Source organism: Ceratotherium simum, chromosome 14, assembly GCF_057802395.1.
Source record: "Ceratotherium simum simum isolate JZ-2026a chromosome 14, ASM5780239v1, whole genome shotgun sequence".
Taxonomy (NCBI): Eukaryota; Metazoa; Chordata; class Mammalia; order Perissodactyla; family Rhinocerotidae; genus Ceratotherium; species Ceratotherium simum.
This window is the reverse complement of record NC_141913.1, coordinates 26,306,023-26,317,516: the sequence shown is the minus strand read 5'-3', so window position 1 is coordinate 26,317,516 and position 11,494 is coordinate 26,306,023.

Here is an 11,494-nt window from a genome sequence, read left to right as displayed (position 1 = left end):
TGATCTTTATTATTTTCTTCTCTGTTTTTAACTGAAGTGAAATTCACAGCATAAAGTTAACCATTTTAACATGAACAATTCAGTGGCGTTTGGTACATTTACGGTGTTGCGCAAACACCGCTGTTACCCAGCTCCAAAACATCTCTCTCACCCTCAAGGAAATCCTACATCCGTTTAGGAGTTGCTCCCTGTTCTCCCCTCCCTCCCAGCCCCTGGTAACTGCTAGTCTGCTTTCTGTCTCTATGGATTTATCTATTCTGGACATTTCATACAAATGGAATCATACATGTGACCTTCTGTGTCTGGCTTCTTCCACTTAGTATATTTTTGAGGTTCAACCGCCTTGTATCATGTATCAGAACTTCATTCCTCTTCGTGGGCGAAAAACGTCGCATTGTATGCATGTACCACGTGTTATTATCTACTCATCCATCTATAGGACCTTTGAGTTGTTTCTACCTTTCAGCTGTTGTGAATTGTGCTGCTATGAACATGAATGTGTATTTGTTTGAATACTTGTTTTCCATCCTTTTGGCTATATACCTAGGAGTGAAATTTAGGTCATATGGTAATTCTGTGTTTAACTGGGGTTCCAATTTCTCTGCATCCTCACCCACACTTATTTTCCATTTTTTGTTTTTTTTAATTCTAAGCATCCTAGGGAGTGTGAAGTGACATCTCAGAGTGGTTTTGATTTGCATTTCCCTAGTGACTAATTACGTTGAGCATCTTTTCATGTTGGCTGGCAATTTTGTATATCTTCTTTGGAGAAATGTCTGTTCAACTCCTTTGCCCATTTTTAAATTGGGTTGTTTGCCTTCTGTTGTTGAGTTGTAAGAGTTTTTTTAAAAATATGTTCTGGATACTAGACCCTTATTTATCCTTCGTTTTTAATTTCAGAAAGGAGTCAAACAATACAAAAGTTTGTAAAGAAAAAGTCTATATTTAATGTATATAGACATTTTAATTTTTCAAAAGAAACGTTATTACACCTGCTCTTCCCACCTTTCCATCCTACTTCTCTGATGTGATCAACATTAGCAGTTGGGTATCTTCTTCTATGTCCTTACACACATAAGTACATGTATGAATGTATAAACACCCCCAGTCACAACCATCACACACACACACACCAAAAAAACAAAATATACACAAAAAGCAAAACCAAAAATTGAATGTAAGTCCCTTACTACATAATTTTCCCTTTTCCTTAAGGGAAAAGGGACAGACATCCACAGACATCTTTCCAGGTCAGTATAAATAGTTCTCACACATGCTCTTTAATAGCTGACAGTATTACAAAATGTAATGAACCATAATTTATTTAACCATTTTCCTATTAATGGACATTCAAATTTTTTTCAGTGCTTTGCTAGTTCAAACAGTGCGGCAGCAAAAATCTTGTATATCCTGGTGTTTTAATTTCTTTTGTCTGAATTCCCAAGAGAGAAATTACTGAGTGAAATGATATGCACATTTTTTATTTGCCAGATCATCCAAAAAAGATTGCAGCAATTCACACTCCCAGCATCAATATCTGAGAAAGCTGGGGCAAATTTGATGGGCGAAAAGGCGAAGGCCAATGGTTCACCTGAATACTAGTGAGATAAAGCCTCTTTTCATGTTTCCTGATGGTTTGCCTTTTCTCTTGTGAAGAGAAATCCATTGGGTTGTTTATCAATTTCTGGGAGATCCAGATGTCTCCGCAGCATTTCTACCTGTATCGCAGCTTGTCTTCTCAGATGCAGTGGGGCCCAAATGGCACTCTTGATTTCCCCCACCAACCTGCCCCACCACCCAGCCCTCTTCCTCTCAGCCCCACCAAGCGCCATTGCTGCTTCCTCTTTCCACCCCTTGTAGCCGGTGCGCCCACGGGGCCTGCCGGCTCCCCACCAGAAGTGAATCATGACTCTGCCCACTTCTCTTCTTGCCTTAGCCACCCTCTTCTTTTACCTACACCCCTGCCACAGCCGCCTATGTTCTTTTCCTCCTTCCTCTCTTGCCTGCTTCCTCTCTCCCAGCCCATTCTTCACAGGGCAGACAAAGTGGCCTTCTTAAAATGTAAATTATTTTCGGAGACATGGAGTGTCCTTGCTCAGAGTCCTCTCCAGGGTCCTCATCGCACTTGGAGTACAAGCGCCTGTCTGCGTGGCTGGTCACTGCCCCATTCAGACCTCACCTTGTCTTGCCTGCCCCCCCCTCACACTGTGCCTGCTACATTGGCCTTCTCTGTCACTCTACCTGTCCTGCTCAGACCTACCCCAGGGCCTTTGCTGTTCTCTGCTTTGCATGAGGATTCTTCCCATGGCTGCTTTTCCACATCATTCCCATCTTGGCTTAAATATCACCCCCTCAGAGAGGCCTTCCTTGACTACCTGAATAAAGCACTCCCCCCGACCCCCGTCCACCCAGTCACTCTCTGCCAGAACTGGTTTTTATTGTTGTCATAGTAACCTCGCTCTCTGAAGTTACGGTTCATTCACTGTTTACTTGTTCCCCTCCTGAGTGTGAACGCCACGGCAGCAGGACTTGGTGCTTCCTGCTCTGTCGGGGGGCCCCAGGGCCTGGATCAGAGCAGGGGCTCAATAAGGATTTGCTGCAAAATCATACTGGAAGGAAAGGAAGTTGAAGGAGTTGAAAATAAAACTAAAAATTTGGCCATGAGTTGACAATTGTTGGCAGTGAGTTTGTTATTTATTCTTCTTTTTATTTCTTAAAAACATTTTATTATGGAAAATTTCAAACATATACAAAATAATCATAATATAATGAACCATCGTGTGTCCATCACCCAACTTCCACAACTATCAGCATCCCAGTGTTCTTGTTTCATCTGTGCCTCTCCCTACTCCCCTTCAATTATGATAATAATTGTAAATGTTCTTTTAAGGTAAAATGTACCTATGTTGAAATGTACATATCTTAACTGCACAATTAAAAAGTGAATAAACCCCTATCAAGATACAGAACATTTCCATTGCCCCAGATGAACCACACCCTATCAAGAAGATTTCCATCTCCCTAGAAGTCCCCCTAGTGATCTTTCCCAGTTAACTGCCCCTCAAAGAGGCCACCACTGTTCTTTTTTTTTTTTTTACCATATATTAGTTTTACCTTTCTAGAACTTCTTACAAATGGAATCCTATAATATACACTTTTCACATAGATTAGTTATGACTTTCTAGAGCTTCACATTAATGGAATTAAATAGTATGTACTTCTTTGCTGTGAGTCTTGTCCATGTTGTGTGTATCAGTAGTTTGTCCCTTTTTATGGCTGAGTAGTATTCCATTTTATGAATATACTACACTTTGTTTATTCATTCACCTGTTAGTGGACATTGGACTGTTTCCAGATTTTGGCTCTTATAAATAAAGCTGGGATGAACATTCTTATACAAGTCTTTTTGTAACCTATGTTTTTATTTTTCTTGGGTAAATAACTAGGAGTGGAATTTCTTAGTCAAGAGGTAGGAGCGGGCCGGCTCCGTGGCTTAGCGGTTAAGTGCGCGCGCTCTGATGCTGGCGGCCCGGGTTCGGATCCCGGGAGCGCCCCAAGGCACCACTTCTCTGACCAACCCGAGGCCGAGTCCCACGTACAGCAACTAGAAGGATGTGAACCTATGACATACAACTATCTACTGGGGCTTTGGGGGGAAAAAAATGAATAAATAAAATCTTTAAAAAAAAAAAAGAGGTAGGAGCATGTTTAACTTTATAAGAAATGGCCAAATATTTTTCCAAGGTATTTGGACCATTTTGCATTCCCATCAAGAATGTATAAGAGTTTCAGTTGCTCCACATCTTTGCCAATATTTGGTGGTGTCATTCTTTTAACATTCTAGTGGATATGGAGTGGTATTCATTGTGGTTTCAGTATTCGTTTGATGACCAATGACATTGAGCACTTTTTCATGTTCTTATTGGCCATTTGTGTGACTTCCACTGGGAAGTGTCTTTTCAAATCTTTTGCTCATTAAAAAAAATTTTTTTATTATCAAGTTGTAAGAGTTCATTATGTATTCTTAATAAAAGTCTGTATACACCTGAAACTAATATAATGTTATATGTCAATTATACCTCAATTTAAAAAAAGTCTATGACTTGACTATCCATTTTCTTAATGTGTCTTTTGATGAGCAGAAGTTTTTATTTTGATGAAGTCTAGTTTATCAATTTTTCTTTTATGGTTATTGCTCATATAGCCCCAGATCATAAGATATTCTCCTATTTTTTTTTTTCTAAATGCGTGATAATTTAGTTTTATGTTTAGGTCTATGAGCCATCTGAAATTAATTTTTGTGTTGTTTGAACAAGCACCATTTTTGAAAAAACTTGCCTTTCCCTATTGAATTTCTCTAGCACCTTTGTCAAAACCAATTGACTGCTTAACTCTGGGTGTAACTCTGGACTTTCCATTCTGTTGTATTGACCTATTTGTCTCTCCTTATGTGTATACTATACTGTCTTAATTTTGTAATAAACCTTGAAGTCAGGTATTGTAAGTTCTCCAACTTTGTTCTACTTTTCCAAGATTGCTTTGGATATTCTAGATTCTTTGCATTTCCATATGCATTTTAGAATTGTCCTGCCAATTTCCAAAAGAAACCTGTTGACACTGAATTGTACCTGTAGATCATTTTGGGGAGAACTGACATCTTAAAATTGAGTCTTTAAATCTATGAATGTAGTATATATCTTCATTTATTTAGGTATTCTTTAATTTATCTCCACAATGTTTTGTTGTTTTTCAGTGTACAGGGCTTACATGTCTTTTATTAAATTTATTCCAAAGTATTTCATGCCTTTGATAATATTGTAAATGAGATTATTTTTTAAATCCCACTTTTCCAATGTTTCCTGCTAGTATGTAAACATACTATTGATTTTTGTATATTGACTTAGTTAGACTCACATATCAATTTACATAAGTGGCCTCATTAAACTCATGTATTAGATCTAGAAGGTTTATTGTTGTTGATTCCTTAGGATTTTCTATACAAATGATCATGCCATCTGCAAATAGAGGTATATTTAGTTTTTCCTTTTCAATTTATATCCCTTTTTTTTTTCCTGCCTTATTGACCTGGCCAAGACTTCTAGTATAATAGAAGTAGTAAGAGCAAAGAACCTTGCCTTCTTTCCAATCTTATGGAAAAAGTATTGAGTGCTTCATCATTAAGAATTAATTAGCTTTAGGTTTTTCATAGATACCTACAATCAAATTAGGCAAGTTCTCTTTTGTTCTTAGTTTGCTGAGAGTTACAAACATTTTTTAATCATAAATAGGTGTTGAATTTTGTCAAATGCTTTTTTTGCATCACTTGAGATATTCATATGGTTTTTTGTTTATTACCTAAGTGTGGTGGGTTTACATTGATTAATCTTTGAATGTTTTAAACCAACTTTGTGGGCCGGCCCCGTGGCTTAGTGGTTAAGTGAGCGCGCTCCACTGCTGGCGACCCGGGTTCGGATCCCGGGCTCGCACCGACGCGCTGCTTCTCTGGCCATGCTGAGGCCGTGTCCCACATACAGCAACTAGAAGGATGTGCAGCTATGACACACAACTATCTACTGGGGCTTTGGGGGGAAAAAATAAATAAATAAAATCTTAAAAAAAAAAAAATAAATAAATAAACCAACTTTGTATTCTTGGGATAAATCCCATTTTTTCATGGTATATTTGTGTATTGTTGGATTTGATTTACTTATATTTTGTGAATGATTTTTGTATTTATGTCTTGTGAGGTCTTTGGTATCAGGGTTATGCTAGTCTCATAGAACAAGTTGAAAAGTGTTCCTTTATCCTTTGTGTTCTGAAAGAGTTTTTGTAAGGTTGGTATTATTTCTTCCTTAAATGTTTGATAGAATTCACTAGTGAAAATGTCTTGGGCTGGGGTTTTCTGTTAGGGTTTTTGATAACAAATTCAATTTCTTTAATAAATATAAGGCTATTCAGATATTCCACTTGTTGTTGTGTTAGTTTTGGTAAGTTGTATTTTTAAGCAATTTATCTATTACATCTAAATTGTCAAACTTATTGGCATCAAATTATTTATAATATTCTCTTATTATCATTTTCATGTCTATAAGATCTGTAGTGATGTCCCGTCTTTAATCTTTGACATTGGGGTTTTTGTTCTGGGTAAGGATGGAATAAGCACACTCCATCCTGTCTCTTTCACTGAATGCAACTATAAAACCTGGAAAGAATGCATAGAGCACTGATGGGAAGACTGAAAAGTAAATAGTAGCAGGCTGAATGGAGAAGACTTGAAATACCAATGAACTAGAGGTGAGTATATCATTTTTGTTCCTTTGATATGTGCTGGCCTGAATGTGATGCAGCCTGAAGCTCAGAAGTGGGCACTGGGATGTGTGTAGAGAGAGCTCCAGCCCGTTAGCTGGCTGAGTAGCAGGAAATGCCTAACACCCAGAGAGAGAATGTGGAATTCTCCATACTTTTTTGTCTTCTTTCCATTTTCTTCGGCCCCAGCCCCCAAACCATGCCATGGTGGCAGCAGCAAAGCCCACATTATGAGCCAGCAGGAGCCCAAACTCTGAGAAATGGAAACATTCCTCTCCAATTGGCCAATCTCCATTGCTTTTGTTTCCCTCTCTTTCCATCTTCTGCCACTTGGCCAAAGATGGGAGCAGTCACAGAAATACACAACGGTGGAGTAACTTTCTGGCCCCAGCTTTCTGGCCATAGAACCAAAAAGTGGAATTTTGGGAACTGGAAAGTACTGGGGAAATTGTGGAGAGAAAGGCACTCTTTCTTAACTTTATGGGAAAATCCCATAAAGTCATATATGAACTTCTGGGCTCACCACTGAGATGTGCACTCATGGATCTGATCAGTATACTGATAATTTTTTTTTTATATAATTTGTTTTGTTTTTCTTTTTTATTGTGAAATTTTTGTTGTACATTATTGTTTATCAGTCACCATATAAGTGCATCCCTCCACCCCTGTGCCCACCCCCCACCCCCCTAGCCCCTGGTAACCACCAAACAGTTCTATCTGTCCGTGTGTTGGTTTATCTTCCACATATGAGTGAAATCATGCAGTGTTTGTCTTTCTCTTTCTGGCTTATTTCTCTTAACCTAATACCCTCCAGGTCCATCCATGTTGTTGCAAATGGGATGATTTTGTCTTTTTTTTTATGGCTGAGTAGTATTCCATGGTGTATATATACCACATCTTCTTTATCCAGTCATCAGTCGAGGGACACTTGGGTTGCTTCCATGTCTTGGCTGTAGTGAATAATGCTGCGATGAACATAGGGGTGCATAAGCCTCTTTGGATTGTTGATTTCAGGTTGGTTGGGTAGATACCCAGTAGTGGGATAGCTGGATCATAAGGTATTTGTATTTTTAATTTTTTGAGGAATCTCCATACTGTTTTCCATAGAGGCTGCACCAGTTTGCATTCCCACCAGCAGTGGATTAGGGTTCCCATTTTTCCACAGCCTCTCCAGCATTTGTTGCTTTTTGTCTTGGTGATTATAGCCATTCTAACGGGTGTAAGGTGATATCTTAGTATGGTTTTGATCTGCATTTCCCTGATGACTGGTGATGTTGAGCATCTTTTCTTGTGCCTATTGGCCATCTGTATATCTTCTTTGGAGAAGTGGCTGTTCATTTCCTCTGCCCATTTTTTGATTGGGTTGTTTGTTTTTTTGTTATTCAGTTGTGTGAGTTCTTTATATATTATGGAGATTAATCCCTTGTCAGATATATGGTTTGCAAATATTTTTTCCCAGCTGGTGGGTTGCCTATTCATTTTGATCCTGGTTTCATTTGCCTTGTAGAAGCTCTTTAATCTGATGAAGTCCCACTTGTTTATTTTTTCTTTTGTTTCCCTTGTCTGATTAGACATGGAATTCAAAAAGATCCCTTTATGGCTGATGACAATTAGTGTACTACCTATATTTTCCTCCAGGAGTTTTATAGTTTCAGGTCTCACCTTCAGGTCTTTGATCCATTTTGAGTTAATTTTTGTGTATGGTGAAAGAAGATGGTCTACTTTCATTCTTTTGCAAGTGGCTGTCCAGTTTTCCCAGCACCATTTATTGAAGAGACTTTCCTTTCTCCACTGTATGTCCTTAGCTCCTTTGTCAAAGATTAGCTGCCCATAGATATGAGGTTTTATTTCTGGGCTTTCAATTCTGTTCCATTGATCTGTGTGTCTGGTTTTGTACCAGTACCATGCTGTTTTAATTACTATCGCTTTGTAGTATGTTTTGAAGTCAGGGATTGTGATTCCTCCAGCCTTGTTCTTCTTTTTCAGGATTGCTTTAGCTATACGGGGTCTTTTGTTGCCCCATATGAATGCTAGTATTCTTTGTCCTATTTCTGTGGTGAAGAATGTCCTTGTGATTCTGATTGGGATTGCATTGACTCTGTAGATTGCTTTAAGTAGTATGGACATTTTAACTATGTTTATTCTTCCAATCCAAGTGCATGGAATCTTTTTCCATTTCTTTATGTCATCACTGATTTCACTCAATCCAAGTGAATGGAATCTTTTTCCATTTATTTATGTCATCACTGATTTCACTCAGTAATGTCTTATAGTTTTCATTGTATAAGTCTTTCACTTCCTTGGTTAAATTTACTCCTAGATATTTTTTTGTTTGTTTGTTACAATTGTAAATGGGATTGTCTTCTTGAGTTCTCTTTCTGTTAGTTCCTTGTTGGTATGTAGAAATGCAACTGATTTCTGTAAGTTGATTTTAGTATACCAATGATTATTATTATTATTATTGGGTTTTTTTTGGTAAGGAAGATCAGCCCTGAGCTAACATCTGCCAAGCCTCCTCTTTTTGCTGAGGAAGACCGGCCCTGGGCTAACATCCATGCCCATCTTCCTCCACTTTATATGGGACGCCACCACAGCATGGCTTGACAAGTCGTGTGTTAGTGCATGCCCGGGATCTGAACCGGCGAACCCTGGGCTGCTGCAGTGGAGCACACGCACTTAACTGCTTGCGCCACTGGGCCGGCCCCAGTATACCAATGATTTTGAGAACCAAACTAATGGACTGATCAGGTCAGTGGTCATTGATCAGGTCCCAGAAGACCACCGAGTGGTACATATTCAGGACCTATCCAAATGGCACTGCAAGGGCTTTGAAAACTGAATTTACATTTGAACAACAACTCACAGAAGGCGGGTTGAACTTGTAACCTGAGCCTAAGCAGGTCTGTTGCCTAAAACAAAAATATGTACATTCTCCAAAGGATTTAAACAAGACCTAGAGTCTCATTACATAATATTCAAAATTTCCAGGAGACAATCCAAAATTACTTGGCATATGAAAAACCAAGAAAATCTCAACTCACATGGGAAAAACAATCAACAGACACCAGTAAGATTGACATAGATGTTGGAATTATCTGACAAAGACTTTAAAGCAGCTATTGTACAAATGTTCCAATAAACAATCACAAACACTCTTGAAATGAGTAGAAAGTTAGCAAACTTTTCCCATGAAGGGCCTTGCAGTAATTATTTTAGGTTTTGCAAGCCAAATGGTCTCTCTCGAGTATGCTCAATTCTGTGAAAGCAGCCACAGATAGCCATAGACAATACATAATATGAGTGTGGCTATTTTCCAATAAAACTTCATTTGTGGGATTTGGCCCATAGACCACAGTTCACCAACCCCTGGACTATAATATTTTTTAGATATCTATATATTTGTTGATTTTTTGTGTCTAGTTGTTCTATTGATTATCAAGAGCAGGGCCTTAAAATCTTTCACTATGATTGTGGGTTTGCTTATTTCTCCCCTGAGTTCTGTTAGTTTTTCTTAAGGTATTTTGAAGCTATGATATTAGGTGCATAAACACTTATAATTGTTATGTTTTCCTGATGTGTTGACCCTTTTATCATTATGAAATTTCCCTCTTTATCTCTAATAATATTCTGTCTTAAAGTCTGTTTTGTCAAATATCAATATAGCCACTTCAGATTTCTTTTGTTTTATTGTGGTGAAAAACAGACAACATTAAGTTTACCATCTTAACCATTTTTAAGTGTACAGTTCAGTATTGTTAAGTATTTTCGCATTGTTGTGCTACAGATCTCTAGAACTGTTTCATCTTGTAAAATTGAAACTCTATACCCATTAAACAATAGTTTCCCATCTCCCCAGCCCTTAGAAGCCACTTTTCTACTTTCTGTTTCTATGATTTTGACTACTTTAGATACTTCATATAAGTGGAATCACACAGTATTTCTCCTTTTGTGACTGGCTTATTTCACTTGGCATAATGTCCTTGAGATTCATCCATGTGGTAGCATATGACAGCATTTCCTTCTCTTTAAAGCATGTGTAATATTCCATTGTATGTATATACCAGATTTTCTTTATCCACTCAATGGACATTTGGGTTGCTTCCACCGCTTGGCTACTTTGAATAATGCTGCAATGGACATGGGTATGCAAATATCTCTTTGAGATCCTGCTTTGAATTCTTTTGGATATATACCCAGAAGTGGGATTGCTGGATCATATGGTAATTCTATTTTTAATTTTTTGAGGCACCTCCCTACTGTTTTCTACAGTAGTTGTACCATTTTATAGTCCCCTCAACAGTGCATAAGAGTTCCAATTTCTCTACATCTTCACTAACACTTGTTATTGTCTGGTTTTTTTTTTCAAATAATGGCTATCTTAATGGATGTGAGATGATATCTCATTGGGGTTTTGATTTGCATTTGTCTTATGATTAGTGATGTTGAGCATCTTTTCATATGCTTATTGGCCACTTCAGATTTCTTCTTCTTTCTGTTTTCATGATGCATCTCTTTCCATCATTTTACTTTCAACCTATTTGTGTTTTTGTAGTTAAAGTCCTTTTTTTTTTTTAATAGATAGCATGCAATTGGCTCTTGTTTTGTTTTGAATCCAGTCTGACAATCTCTGTCTTTTAATTAGCATGCCTGGTGTATTTATATTTAATGTTATTATTGATATTAGGATGTGACATCTTTGAGAGGTCAGACTCTGGCAGGCAGCATGATGGCCCCCTGAAGATATCCATGTCCTATTTCCCGGAACCTGTGAATATGTTACTTTACATGGCAAGAGGGATTTTGAATATGGGGTTAAGGTTATTGACCTTAAAATGGGAAGATTATTCTGGATAATCCGGGTGTGCCCAATCTAATCACATGATTCCTTAAAAGCAGAGAACCTTTTCAGGCTGGATCAGAGAGAGGAGACAGAGAAGGAGGACAGAGTGTGAAAGGGATTCAACCTGCAGTTTTGGGCTTTGAAGACGGAAGAAGGAAGCCTCAAGTCAAGGGATGTGGCAGTGGCCAGTAGGAGCTGGGAATGACCATCGGATGAGAACCAACGAGAAGGCGGGACACTCAGTCCTAAAACTACAAGGAAGTGAATTCTGTCATCAATCTGAAGGAGCAGGAAATGGATTCTCCCCTACAGCCTCTAGAAAAGAACTGTCAACACGTTGATTTTGGT